Raw genomic sequence first — 15,477 nt, 5'->3', positions numbered from 1 at the left:
CCCAGTTATTGACCTGCCCGCACCCTCAGGTCCCTCCTCTACCCCACGATCCGATCCGAGTCTGGGCCATGCCTTTTGTTCCCTGAGATGAGGTGAGGCCATTGTGTCTCCTGCTTAGACTTGTCTCCCAGGGCTTCTGTTGGGGGGTCTGGGCTCCTATTTACATTTCCTGATTTCTCCTGTCCCACACAGGCATTCTATGCTTTGGGCTGGGTTTGGCCAGGAGTGGAAGTGACTGAGCTGAGCATAAACTCCAGTGTGGAAGGGCAGGGTGGTTTCTCCTCAGTTCCTGTCCCCTGTTCCCGTAACTATTGTCCCGTCTGCCTAGATTCAGGAAATAGGGGACAGGTGTGGGAAAGGGCCTCTGTTCTATAAATTCTTATTGATTGACAATTCCCATTCTTCTTTTGCTGACCCCAGGAGTTCTGGGAGTAGTTTGTCATCAGAAGATTTTGAGGCTTCCAAGTTGTTAGGGCCAAGGACCTGGAGAGAGCTGACACATGAAGGGCTGACTCACTTATTCTGTGGGAGCTTTGAACATCTAACCCTCTTGAAGTGGGGTGACCTAGGGAGGGATACCCCTGCTTCCCTCTTCCTTCTTCCCACAGTGCTCAAGGCCAGCCTGCAGTCAGATAGATCACCCAGACATAAAGACACATTTTATAGAAAATGTTTTTATTTAATAAAAGAAAATTCCAAAAAAAAAATTAACCCCAGCCCGCTGTGTGCTCCCCGTTCTGCTCCTTCCTCCACCATAGCCCCAGGTGCTGGGAGGCTCCCTTCTGTTCTGTTCAGGGCTCAGTGTCTTTCTTCTCCAAGCTGAGCTGGGGCTTGCCTCATGCTCCTTCCTTGCTGGCAGGCTGCCCTGCTGTCTGGAGCTTGATGACTTTCTCCTCACTGGGGCTTCAATGTTCCTCCAGTCACCCCCACACTTGGTCCCCTTGGTGTTGTCTCCCATCCAGTTTGTAGCTCACTGAGAGGAAGGAAAGTGCCCCTGCCAGCCTCTTCCTGGTGGCTCAGACATGCTCTTCATCTTGTCTCTTGCTCCTGCCCCTCCCTTGGGCTCTGAAGAAAAATGCTGACTAGCTTTGGACGTTTAGCTCTGAGAACCATAGACAGTTTCAGTTTCAGTAGGAAAATCCCATGTCTTTTTTGCCATTTTGTGCAATGTGGGATATAGAGGTGGGTGCATTTGTGAGTGTGTTCTTTATACATAAATTCCAAGAGCAAAAATGTTACATCTTGGGCTGGAGAATGGCTTAGCGGTTAAGCTCTTGCCTGTGAAGCCTAAGGATCCTGGTTCGAGGCTTGAGTCTCCAGGACCCACGTTAGCCAGATTCACAAGGGGGCGTGCATCTGGCCTTCATTTGCAGTGTCTGGAAGCTCTGGCACGCCAAGTCTCTCTCTATCTGCCTCTTTCTGTCTCTGTCTGTTGCTCTCAAATAAATACAAAATTTTTAAAAAAATGTTACATCTTGCTGGGTATGGTAGCACATGTCTTTAATCCCACTACATGGGCAAGAGAGGTAGGAGGATTGCCATGAGTCCGAAGCCACCCTGAGACTACCTAGTGAATTTCCAGGTCATCCTTGGCTACAGCAAGATTCTAGTTTAAAAAAGAAAAAGAGTTACTACTTTTTAAAAATATCTTCTTTTTTTTTTCCAATTTTTTCTGTGCTTTTTTTTTTTTTTTTTGCTTATCAAGGTAGGGTCTCACTCTAGCACAGACCCACCTGGAATTCACTATGTAGTCTCAATGTGGCCTCAAACTCTCAGCGATCCTCCTACGACTGCCTCATGAGTGCTGGAAATAAGGGTATGCACCACCACGCCTGGCTCCATTTTTTTTTTTAACTAACAACTTCCATGATTATAAAAAATATCCCATAGTAATGCTCTCCCTCCGGCCCCCACCTTTCCCCTTTGAAATTCCATTCTCCATCATATCCCCTCCCCCCCTCAATCAGTCTCTCTTTTATTTTGATGTCATGATCTTTTCCTCCTATTATGATGGTCTTGTGTAGGTAGTGTCAGACACTGTGAGATCATGGATAACCAGGCCATTTTGTGTCTGGGGGAGCACGTTGGAAGGACATTCTTTCCGCCACCTCTTCTGCAATAGACCATGAGCCTTGGAAGGTGTGCTAGAGATATTGCAGTACGGAGCACTTCTGTCACTGCCATCTTAAAAGAGAAGATTCTCTACCAAAAGTGAGAGTAGCATTAATATAAGGGTATTAAACATTAAGAGAAGTGCTTACTGGGCAGTTTGATAAGCATAGTATATACATTTAGCCAGACAGCAGCAGACATCAGAAAACAAAGGAAAGAGTACTTCTTGACTTATTTCAGAAGGCCTGCATAATCTTGTTTGCCAAATCCCTCTCAAAAACCTTATAAGAAAAGAAAATTTCTGGTCAATATCTCTCATGTGCGCGCATGCGCGCGCGCGCGCGCACACACACACACACACACACACACACACACACACACACACAACCCTAGGGCTTATGACTAACCCTGTTTTAAGTTTTCAGTATCAGGGATGTATTCCCTCCCATGAATCAGGCACCCAGTCCAATTAGACGGCAGTTGGTTTCCACCATTACAGACATGCCACTATTGTCATTGTTGCCTCATGTGGCCTGGCTAGCAAAATATAAGGCTTGCAGTGTCCACTGTCGAAGATCTTCACTGGTGATTTCTCTTTCTCCCATTGAACTGCATGCAGAATGGCTTCTTTCAGCTTTCTGTCAGCTGGTCTACATGGAGGAGGTTATCAGCTCAGTTCCAGCAAGATTTTTCAGTGGCCTTGCAGCCCAAGTATGTGGAGTCTTCAGGAATAGGGTCTTACCATCTATTACCATCTATTCCTGGTGGGAAACCCAGGGCTTCGGCAATAGCCTATAATGTTTGGGGGCATCAGGGACCTCCCTGCCAACAACTCACTGGAAGGTATCCCATCCCCGGCACTGAAAATTTTTTAGCAACAATCTATCGCTCCTTAGTGTTCCATTATCCAAAAAAGTAGGTTTCCATATGATTTTTTTTTAATTCTCTTAGATTTTGATTAGTCTTCTCTCTACCTTTCCTTTACTCAATCTCTTCCCCTGACCTCACTTGGACCTTTTCACCCCCATTAATCTATTCTTCTACTTACATATATACAACACCATCCTATTAAGTAACCCCTCCCTACCTTTGTCTTCTCTTTATATCTCTTTCCTAGCTTACTGGACTTTGCTACTGAGTTTTCTTCCTACCCATACAGAAGTCCAATCATCTGTAGCTAGGATCCACATATGAGAGAGCACATATGGCATTTGGCTTTCTGGGCCTGGGTTACCTCACTTAGTATAATCCTTTCCAGACCCATCCATTTTCCTACAAATATCATAAATAAAAATTTCTATTTTTATTATTTATTAGATAGAAAATGGGCACACCAGGCCCTCCAGCCACTGAAAACTATCTCTGGCTTTACATGGGGACTGGGGAATCAGGTCTGGGTCCTTAGGCTTTGCAGACAAGTACCATAAATGTTCAGCCTTCTCTCTAGCCTAGGATCTTTCTTGAATTAGTTAAATGAAAAAGAAGGTGTGGGAGCAAAATTACTCATCAAGCCACAGCTGTTATCAGCTCCATATCCAATATCCTTAATCATCACTTCTTTGACCTCACATATAGGTGAAAAGGAATGGAAGCTAGCATTGAAATCATTCAAATACATGTGGAATAACCAAGTAAGAAATAGCATATGGACTGGAGAGAAGGTTCAGTAGTTAAGGCACTTGCCTGGCAAGAATAAGGACCCAGGTTCAATTCCCTAGGATCCATGCAAAGCCAGATGTACAAGGTGACACATGCATCTGGAGTTTGTTTGTAATGGCTGAAGGTGCTGATGTGCCCATTTTCTTGTCACTATCTGCCTCTTAATCTCTCTTTCTCTCTGACACAAACATTTTAAAACAGACATAGAAAATGTACATTTTCTGGTATATATATCCTCCTAAACCTTACTGGGATTTCAAGGGAAAATGTGTACCTGAGTATTTGTTGTAGCAACAGGTACAGCCAATGAACATGGAAAGAAAATTGTATATCAACAGATAATTAAGAAAAGGTGGTTTGGTTTGAGCTAGAGAGATGGGTTAGCAGTTAAGGCACTTGCCTGCACAGCCTTAGGACCCATGTTCAACGATCTAGATGCCACTTAGCCAGATGCGCAAAGGTGAGGCAAGTGCAAGACTGCACATGCCCACGAAGTGGCACAAGGTTCTGGAGTTCAGTTGCAGTGACTGGGGCCCTGGCACGCCAATTCTCTGTCCTCTCACTCTAAAAAAGAAAAAGGAGGAAAAAGAAAAGGTGGTTCATCTATGCATTGAAATATAGAAATAAAGAAATGGAGCCGGGCGTGGTGGCGCATGCCTTTAATCCCAGCACTCGAGAGGCAGAGGTAGGAGGATTGCCATGAGTTCGAGGCCACCCTGAGACTCCATAGTGAATTCCAGGTCAGCCTGGACCCTACCTTGAAAAACCAAAAACAAAACAAACAACAACAACAACAAAAAAAAACACAAAGAAAAGAAAAGAAATGGTTGATGTACAACATGGGTGAGTGTTGAATGCATGAAGTCAAACAGAAAATGTCATGAAGTGTTTTATTTCATTTATATAGATAATATAAAACAGGTAAGTTCACTGAGACAGAAAGAACATTTGAAATTAAAATGAAATGATAGCCAGGCATAGACCTTTCATTCTAGCACAGGGTGGACAGAGGTAGGATGATTGTGGCTGTGAGTTTGAGGCCATCCTTAGGGTATACATAATGAATTCCACATCGGCCTTACTAGAGTGAGACCTGAAGTAGAAAAAAATTGTAAAATAAAAATAAAATGAGATGGTCAATAGTGTCTTAGGGGTGGAGGAGGAAAGTCTACATTCTAGAGAGGACATCTACATAGTAACAATGGGTTTCTGAAAAGGTCTCTTTTAATATCATATTTACTTATATGAAATAAAGGAGGAGAGAGGGAGGGAAGGAGGGAAGAGAGAGAATGAACGGGTGTGCCAAGGGCTATAGCTGCTGCAAATGAACTCCAGACCCATGTGCCGCGTTGTGGATCTGGCTTTACATGGGAACTTGGAAATCAAATCTTGGTCTTCTGGATTTGCAGGTAGGCCCCTTAACTGCTGAGCCATCTCTCCCACCCTGAGAATGTCTTTTGATGTTCATGTCACATATAACATGAAGTTATGAGCCCAGAGATGCCATACCAAGTTTTCAGGTGCAGACAGAACACTTCTTCAAGGCAGAAATGAAGGACACAGTAAGTTTGTAGGCAGAAATGTACAGACACGTGGGTGGGAAATGTGGTAAACCCTTTCTTTTTCTTTATTTTCCAGGAGATAGAGAAAGAGTCAGATAGAGAAAAAATGTGTGCACCATGGCCTCCAGCCACTGCAAATGAACTCTAGATACATGCACTACCTTGTACATCTGCCTTTAACATGGGTCCTGAGGAAGCAAACCTGGGTCCTTAGGCTTTGCAGACCAGTGCCCTAACTGTTGAGAAATCTCTCCAGCAAGACCTGCAACTCTTGACTCTTCTTCTCCCACCTGCCAAATGCTGAGATTACTGGCACATAACACTACACCCAGATCAGGTGATGATGATGACAGAAGCCAGGGTTTTGTACATGCTAACAAGCATGCTACCCAGGGAGACATATGGTCAACCCAGAATGCATCTTACAAGACTGACATGCTGCCTTGGACATCAGAGCAGATTTTTTCTCATCATTTTCTCCCAACCATACCACTATGGTAAACAGCATAAGGCTCTGCTCATCTCATCTCCTTTTTTTTTTTTTTTTTAGAGAAAGTGAATGAGAGTGAGAGAGAGGGGGAGGAGAGAGAACTGGTGCACCAGGGCCTCAGCCAATGCAATTGAACTCCAGATGCTTGCAGTGCCTAGCTGGCACGTGTGACTCTGCACTTGTCTCACCTTTGTGCATCTAGCTAACATAGAATTAGGAGAGTTGAACATGGGTCATTAGGTTTGTGAGACAAGTGCCTCAACTGCTGTGCCATCTCTGCAGTCCCTTTGTTTTGGACAAATTTGTACCTGTGTTGGTTCTCGTGCAAAATGTTGAGTTTCTGTGTGACACTGTAATTAATTTTTGTTGTTGTTGTTTTGGTTTGTTTGTTTGTTTTTCTTAGTTTGGGAACTCAGTAAAATCCAAGTCATGTGGCACATGGGTGGGTGACAGCAGATGATGGAGAAAATGTGTAAATCGTGCATGATCCTCTCCTAAGACATGTTGGGTGGGCAATCTGGTCAGCTTGGCCATACTACACACTATCTGGATTCTGAGAAGAAGCTGACATCTGGCACTCATTTTTTTTTCATAAAATTTATGCCTGTCTCTCAGTATGAGAAAAAAAAAAAAACAACCCAATTTGTTAAAGTATATTTTCACCTCTTAGTCATTCCATCACAAACCTCTCATCCCAGCACTTGGGAGGGGAATTCCAGGTCAGCCTAGGCTAGAGCTAGAACCTGCCACACACAAAAAATTCATACCTTCCCAGTCTGGGTTCCATGCAAAAACTGTGGGTGGATGCGGCGATCTGGAGTGAGTAGGCCAGACCCATTTGTCCAGGATACTCCCACCTCCCAAGTCTGGGTTCCCTGCACAGACAGTATGTGGTCAGTGCTGCAGTATGGAGTGAGTAGGCCAGACACCTGTCTCCGGGCTCCTTCCACCTCACTGATCTGGGTTCCCTGTGCCTGTCAGTGTGTGGGCGGACATGGCAGTGTAGAGTGAGTAGGCCAGACCCCTGCTTTGGGCTTCTCCAAACTCCTAGGGCTGGGTTCCCTGTGCCAGTCTGTGTGTAGTCAGGCACTGCAGTGTGGAGTAAGTAGGCCAGGCCCCTGTTTCTGGGCTCCTCTCACCTCCTTGGTCTCCATTCCCTGTGTCAGTCTGTGTGCTGCAGTGCACAGCATAGAGTAAGTAAGAAAGATCCCTGTTCACTGGCTCCTCCCAGTCCCCTGGTCCTGGTAGGTTCCAATGTGTCTTGCTTGTGTAGGCTTGTGGTCCCAGTGGGAGCTGTGGAATCAGGCATTTTGCTCTGGTATCATGACTGGCAACTGGGTACCAACATCCCTGTTAACCTGAGTCAGAAGGTGTATGGGCTAAAGGACAAATATTTGCTTCCTCCTCAATAAAATAGAGTCTTCCCAAAATGGGTAGACAACAATGCAAAAAAAGCAACAAAAGTCAGAAGACAGAGAGATCTCTACCAAGAATGTCTAGTCTTAACAATGGTAGCAACCAAAGAAATCAACAAAAATTCAATCACAAAATGAAAACACAACAACCAATGAGACCCTGATCAAAAAAAAAAAAAAAAAAATCACTGAATTAGAAGCAAACCATCAAAGAACCAACAATTAAATCAATAATATTGAGCAGAAATGTCTCCTAGAGTGTTCAGGTTTTGGAAGTAGGCTTAACTTGATTGAAAAAACAAAACAAAACATTAGAACCCTCCAAATATATATGAGTAAACTGAAGGTACATCAATAAATGGAAGCTCTCAATAACATGTTCATTAAAGAATGAACTCCAGGAAGTATCAAGAAAATCACAACTAGAATTGAAATCATACCACAAAAAAGAGATGGTTATGATGCAAAATAACACAGCAGAAAGCAAAAATCAAAGAGAAATTATAAAAGCCTCTCTAGAACCTCTCACCAACACAGTTACTCATGTGGAAGACAGAACCTCTGACCTGGAAGACAAGACATAAGGAATTAATTGGGAGGGCAAAAACTTTGCTAAGTTCAAAAAAATCAAGTGAAAGGAATATGATGGAACTGTGGGACACCCTAAAATGGTCAAACCTCCAGATCATGGATATTCCAGAAAGGAGAGTATTCAGGCCAGAGGCAAAGAGACCACATTAAACAAAATTATTGCAAAAAAATTTTCTGAACCTCTCAAAAGAGAGGCCTATCCAGATATAAGAAGCCCACAGAAGATCAGACAGAACCAAAGAAGAAACTCTCCAAGACACATCATCATTAAAACTCTCAACAAAGAAAACAAAGAGAGAGTATCAAAAGCAGGAAAAGAGAAAGAATTCACAACATACAAAGGCAATCCCATCAGAATGACATCAGATTTCTCACTGGAAAACCTAAAAGCCAGAAGGGCCTAGAATGAAACATTTCAAATATGAAAAAACTATGGCTTCCACCCTAAGCTCCTCTACCCAGCAAAATTATGCCTGAAAATAGATAGTGAAAGACAATTTTTTTCATGAAAAAAGTCAACTCTATGATTATATGAACATAAAGCCAAACCTACAGAGAATGATTGAGGGAATACACACAGAATAAATAGTCAAACAAAGAATCTCAAGAGGCAACAGGAGAAGATCACAATAACCAAAATAGACCAGATTCTACATAGTATAAAACACAAGAAAGTACTAAATGCCATAAAATACCTCATCATGGCAGGGATTAATTCAAACTTCATAGTAATAACTTTATGTGTTATTATGGGTCTTAACTCACCTATCAAAATACACAGGTTATCAAGATGGATAAAAAACAATGGAACTTCCTATCTGCTATCTTCAAGAAACTGACCTCACCACTAAAGATAGATCCCTCTTCAGGGTGAAAGGTTGGAACATGATATTCCAAGCAAATAGAAATAAAAAACAAGCTGGTGTTGCTATAGTAATATCTGATAAAATAGACTTCAAACCAAAAGTAATCAAAAAGACAAAGAAGACTATTTCTTACTCATCGAGGGAATGATCCAACATGAGCACGTCACAACCATAAATATATATGCACCAAACACAGGTGCATCACAGTTTTTTTTTTTAATCTACTCAACAATAAAACAGAAGTAAACACAAACACCATTATAATTGGATATTACAATACCCCAGTATCATCAACAGAAAGATCATACAAGCAGAAAATCAAAAGGAAATAATAGAGCTCAACAAAATCAAAGAACTAGACCTAATAGATATCTACAGAATATTCCACCCCAACTCCACAGAATACACATTCATCTCAGCAACCCGAGGAACCTTCTCCAAAATTGACCATGTATTAGGCCATAAAGAGTGCCTTCATAAAGTCAGGAACATTGAGATAACTTCCTGCATCATGTCAGATTGCAATGCTATGAAGCTTGAAATCAACAAGAGACATATCCAAAACTCCCCCAGCTCCTGATGACTAAACAATACACTTTTAAATAATGAATGGGTCATGGAAGAAATCAAAAAATAAATTATAAAATTCCTAGAATTGAATGATAATGAAAACACAACATAACAAAACTTATGGGGAAAAAATGAAGGCAGTCATAAAGCAAAAATTCATAGCTCTAAATCCCTTCCTTACAGAGAGGGAGAGATCCTAAGTTAATAAGCTGACTGTCACCTAAAGGCACAGAAGAAACAAGAAGAATCCAACCTAAAGAGTTCCAGATAGAGGGCTGGAGAGATGGCTTAGCGGTCAAGCCCGCTTGTCTGTGAAGCCTAAGGGACCCTGGTTCAATGCTCGATTCCCCAGGACCCATGTTAGTCAGATGTACAAGGGGGCGCACGCGTCTAGAGTTCATTTGCAGTGGCTGGAAGCCCTGGCACACCCATTCTCTCTCTCTCTCTGCCTGTTTCTCTCTCTTGTCTGTTGCTCTCAAATAAACAAAAATAAATTAAAATTAAAAAGAGTTCCAGATGGAAAGAAATAATCAAGATTAGAACGGAAATTAATGAATTTGAAACTAGGAACACATTTTAAAAAAATTCAACGAAACGAAGGGCTGGTTCGTTGAAAAAATAAACAAGGTTGACAGAGCTATAGCCAAATTGGTCAAGCAAAAGAAAAACAAACAAAATAAGTCTCAAATTAACAAAATCAGAAATGAACAAGGAGAGATCACAACAGACATTAATGAAATTGGAGGAATCATCAGGCCATACTTCCAAACCTCTCCTCCACAAAACTAAATAATACAGAAGAAATGGATGAATTCCTAGACATGTACCACCTACAAAAACTAGCCTCAGAGGAGATTAATCTCCTAAACAAATCTATCACATCCATGAATATTGAAAAGGTAATCTAGGCACCGGCGGGCTGGTGGGCTGGAGGAAGCAGAGGGCAGGTGGCGCGGACGGACGCCAGCTACCCTGGACAATGCATCAGCACCGGTGTGAAGGCATTGCTGTCCTGGAAGACGTTGTGGAGGGCGTGGACAGCACAGAGCTCCCAGCACTGTTTCTCATGGTAGATTTTTGGGGGTGCCACCTGGGGCAGCTCCAAGGATTCAGATTTGGCCTTGTTGCCTTTCCATGGCATGCAACTCATGTTTTTCGCCTTGGGTTCCAGAGAGGGCTGAGAACACCCCACTCTTCCCTCATGAGGGAGAGGAAGACTTTTTAGTCTCTTCACCCCTGGTACAGGAGCCAACCACTTGTTTCCTGAGCGTGAGCCATGGACTCTCATTCTGGGAGTCTCCAATAACCTTTCATGGCTGGCCCCCATCTACCATTTCCTCCTTCCCACCCAGAGCCCCACTAGCTCTGCCAATTCACTACAGTCTATATATCCTAGGCAGCCCTGGGTGGCCAAGCAGGAACTGTGAGTTGGGACAGTGGACGTTTCAGTACTTCCTTCCCAAAAGCAGGTCCTCACCGTCAGATAAGACCACCACCCACTGAGAGTAACAGGCAAGATGCTGCCCAGTCTCTCCTAGGCGGCCAGACATGGAGCTCCTACCAAGCATCACCTGTCTGTATCTGGGCACACAGCAAACAGCCAGGAGTCAGCTGGGGGAGCCAAGGGCACAGGCTGGACCTCTCAGTTCACTATTGATAGATGACTCAGGAAGATGCACAGGAATGTGCTGGGCCCACCCTCAGGGCTTGCATTATTTGCTCTGCCCCTCCACAGCTGCTGGGGCAGCCCTCTTATTGCAGTGGTGGGGGAAGGTGGGCATGAGCTCTGGCTCACAGGCTGTGGGAGAGGGGCATCCCAGTGTTGTGCTGGGGGATGACTTCCCAGGCAATAGGCTTCCAGGTCATGATGGGGTTCCTCATTTGGGCATGCACTGGGCTAGTCCTTCCTCCCTGGTGACCGTTTTGTGTGTCCCTGAGATGCCTGTGTCCCTCTTGCACAGGCCTGTGCTGGAAACCCACAGAGCATTTACAGAGGTGCTGGCCAAGCCGTCAAAGAGGAAAGCTTGAAGGGGGTCTGGCAAACTCACGTAGGGGTTTCCCCTTGAAATAGGAGCTCTCCAGGCAGTCCCCTGCTGTTTCCCTGAAGAACAATAGGCCATTAGTGGAAACTATGGTCTCAACAGCCCTCAATTCAACTTCCAATAACTGAAGTCTGGGACCTAGAAACTGATAGGAAGCTCAGAGTGGCTTTAATACCTAAGAGAGCAGAATCCACTCTGGACACCTAGTTGCCGAGTGTCTACTATGTCTGGGACAAGAACACCTATAGCTCATGCTCTGAGAAGCCATCTTCAAAAAATTCCAGTTGAGCTGAGGTACAGTCAGTGGTACAGGGCTTGCTTGGCACACACGAAGCCCTAGGACACCCCTCCCCCAACCACAAAAAGTATTAAGGATTTGGGTTCAAGGTGTCCTTGCACAGAGAGAGGTCAGTGTTCTCTCCTAAGAGGCATATAGGGACCTGTAAGTTAGGTCTGCACCTTTTCTTGGGGTCATACATGAAGAGGAAATTGAGCAGACGCAGTCCAGTCCCTGAGAGCCATGGGAACTTGTGCTTGAGGTTATTGTAAGGCTGTTTCCTCAAGCTCTACTGGCCAGCCAGGGGCAGCTTGGAAAAGCCTAGCCAGATGTTCTCACTTGGCGTCCCCAGCAGCTGCACAATCAAGTCAATCTGGTGGGTCTCAAGATGTGCCAGGGAGGAGGGGCTTGTGAGCCAGTAGTTCTGCCAGGATGCAGCCCACAGCCCACATGTCGATGCTGGTAGTCTGGGTGGTAGTTTCCAGCATCAGCTCAGGGGCTTGTTACCACAGCGTAACCACCTTGGGGGTCACTGGCTTTACTGGGACACCATAGGCCCGGGCCAGACCAAAGTCCACTGTCTTCACACAGCCCCTATCCGTCATGAGCAAGTTTGAGGCCTTCACGTCCCTGTGCATGATGAGGTTGCTGTGCAGGTACTGAAGGCACTGAAGCACCTGCAGCATGATGCCCTTGACCTGGGCCTCAGAGCAGGGCGCTGACATATTCTCCAGGAGACTGGCCAGATCTTGCTCACAGTAAGCCATGACCAGGAAGATGCTCTCCAGGTGGTTACCAACCACCACCTCCTTCAGTTCCACGATGTTCAGGTGGCGGAGACGCAGGAACAGTGTGATCTCCCGCAGGCTGCTGATGGGAATACCATCTTTCTCCTTGTCCATCTGCACCTTCTTCAGGGCAACAATTTCATCTGTCTGAGTGCCCCGGGCCCGATACACTATGCCACAGGTGCCCTCGCCAGTGCATTTCAGCTTCTCAATTCCTTCACGCTCTGGCATCGCCCCAGCCTGTGTTCTGGTGGCACCGTGAAGAAACCTTCCTTACGGATACACTTCAGACAGATCTGATCCGACTCGGGGTCTGCCTCCGCCATGCCCAACGCTGGTGCCTCCCCCACTCATTGTGTGTCCATGAATAACTTCTTAAGCAAACTATAAAACATGATGCTTAGGCTGGGGCCGTAGCTCAGTATGGCCAGCATGCTTGAGAGGGGAGGGGAAGATTGAACCCCTGCAAGGTGAGGACTTTGAGATGACAGAAGACTCTGTTCATGTCTGCTTTGTGTCCAGAGTTGATGTGGACAGTTCTACAATGAGGGAATCACTTAACCTTCCCAGCCACACCGATGGTAAGAGGAGAACAAGATACGCCCAGAGGGAACATTTACCTGAGAGTGTGCTCTCCCTGGTGTCAGAGTCAAGCCTGGAAGTCCAGGATGCTAAAGCCTGGAAGCCTCTTTGTGCTGCCTGCCCACACTGCCCGCTTTATGTTCAGGGGCTGCTGGACCTTCCCCTGGGGCAGGGTGGATGATATAGATGAAGGACCACCTAACAATTTCTGTGGAATATGTAGGTGGGAAATTTGAACATTTGCCTATAACAGACTCACCAGGCTTCTCCCAAAACCTCTCCAAAAAGCCAATCTAGGTCAAAATCCTTCTTGAGTTTTGTACTTTGGTTTTGAAGTCATCATAACTCCACACATGCTGGTTGCTGGTCTTTGGTTGGCGATCTTGACAAATTTGTCACTGTGCCTCCCTGCTTTGAGACCATGGAACAGAAGCTAGAGCAGGAGGGACAGGAGGCTGGGAGGCTCACTGCCATTGCTTCTCTTTGTAAATACTCCATCATGTTTATAGAGGAGTAATTCATTGTAGGAGTATGTCAGTTCTCCCTGTTTGATCTATAAGTTCACTGTCATCATCTCTTTAAACTGCAGAGCTAGGAATGCCCTTGGAGTGCATGTTATTCAATAACAATAAATTCTTGTACAGTAAAAAAAATAAAAAGGAAAAGGTAATCTAAAATCTCCCCCCACTACTCCTCCTGCCATAAAAAGTCCATGACCAGATAGCTTCTCAGCTAAATTCTATCAAACTGCATTCAAGAATTGAAACAAATTTTTCTCAGACTGTTCTGCATAATCAGAGACCAGGGAATCCTCCCCAACTCCTTTGATGAAGCTAGAAACACCCTACTGCAAAAAGAGACAGATATGCAACAAGGAAAAAAAAAACTATAAACCTATATTGCTTATGAACTTAAATGCATAGATCCTGAATAAAATCCATGCAAACTGAATTCAACAACACATCAGAAAGAAAAAAAAAAAAAAAACAGTATCCAACTTAATGAAGTAGGCTTTATTCCAGGGATGCAGTGTTGGTATAATATACAGAAATTAGTCAATGTAATATACCACATAAGTAAACATAACCATAAGAACCACATGATTATCTCAATTGATGCAGAGAATACCTTTGATAAAATGCACCACCACTTCATGATCAAAACACTATAAAAATAGGCATGGTGTTTTAAATCTCAACACAATAAAATCTATATATAAATCTCCTAAAGCCTAAATACTACTTACTGTGGAAAAACTCCAGGAGTTCCCACTGAGATTGGGAAGAAGACAGGGGTTCCCAATCTCACCAGTGCTCTTCAACATAGTACTAGAATTACTAACCCAAACAATACTACAGGATAAAGAAATAAAAGGTATTCAAATTGGAACAGAAGAAATCAAGTTAGCCCTATTTGCAGATGACATGATCCTATATATAAGTGATCTGAAAGTCTCCATCTCAAAACTTCTAAAGGTGATAAATTCTTTCAGCAAATTGGCAGGATGCAAAACCAATGCCCCAAATAAGTAGCTTTTCTATTTGCAAAGGACAAATATACAGAGAAAGAAATCTCAGGTTGTCACATTGTCAATAGCAGCAGCAGCAGCAGCAGCAGCAGCAGCAGCAGCAACAACAAAACCCTTGGAATAACACAAACCAAGAACGTGAAAGGCCTATATAATGAAAACATAAAAACACTCAAGAAAAAAATAGAGGAGGATTTGAGAAGATGGAAAGCCCCCCCCCCCCCCATGCTCCTGGATAGGTAGACTTAATATTGTGAAAATGGCAATTCTACCAAAAGCAATATACAGATTTAACACAATACCAATAAGAATACCAGCACCATTCTTCATAGCTATTGAAAAAAAATCCTAAAATTCATATGCAATGGCAGAGGGCCTCAGATATCCAAACATATCCTCTGGAAAAAAAAGCTATATTGCAAAGTTATCATGACAAAAACAACATGGGACTGGAATAAAAATAGAAACATAGACCAATGGAACAGAATTGACAACCTAGACCTTAGGTCACATAAATACAGCTGCTTGATCTTTAACAAAGGTGCCAATAATGTAGACTGGAGAAAAGACAGCATTTTCAACAAATGATGTTGAACAAATTGTATGACCATATGTAGAAAAATGAAGTTATACTCACTTATTTTGCCATACACAAAAACCATGTCCAAATGGATCAATATAAGACCTGAAGCTGTTCAACTACTGGAAGAAAAGATTGGAGGCACTCTCTATGACACAGGACTGGGAAAAGACTTCCTGAACAAAACCCCAGTAGCCCAGAAAATTAAATAAGCAGTCATGCAATGGGATCTCATGAAGCTAAAAAGATTTTGCACAGACAAACATATCATAATCAGAGCCAGTAGGTTACGCACTGAATGGGAGAAAATATTTGGTGACTATGCCATGGAGAGAAACCTAACATCCAGAACCTACAAAGAACTCAAAAAAACTAAACAATAAAAAAAAAAAAACACCCCACTCCAAAAGTGAGG

General features: G+C 43.7%; 1 pseudogene; it reads right to left on the bottom strand.

Moving 5' to 3' along the window:
• Positions 1 to 10,965: 10,965 nt before the first annotated feature.
• On the bottom strand, positions 10,966 to 12,698 carry LOC123457391 (annotated as a pseudogene).
• Positions 12,699 to 15,477: the final 2,779 nt, after the last annotated feature.

This window comes from Jaculus jaculus, unplaced genomic scaffold (genome assembly GCF_020740685.1).
Source record: "Jaculus jaculus isolate mJacJac1 unplaced genomic scaffold, mJacJac1.mat.Y.cur mat_scaffold_42_1_1262500_arrow_ctg1, whole genome shotgun sequence".
In the NCBI taxonomy this organism is placed as follows: Eukaryota; Metazoa; Chordata; class Mammalia; order Rodentia; family Dipodidae; genus Jaculus; species Jaculus jaculus.
The sequence above is the reverse complement of the archived record's forward strand: the minus strand, read 5'-3'. Positions and strand labels throughout refer to the sequence as shown.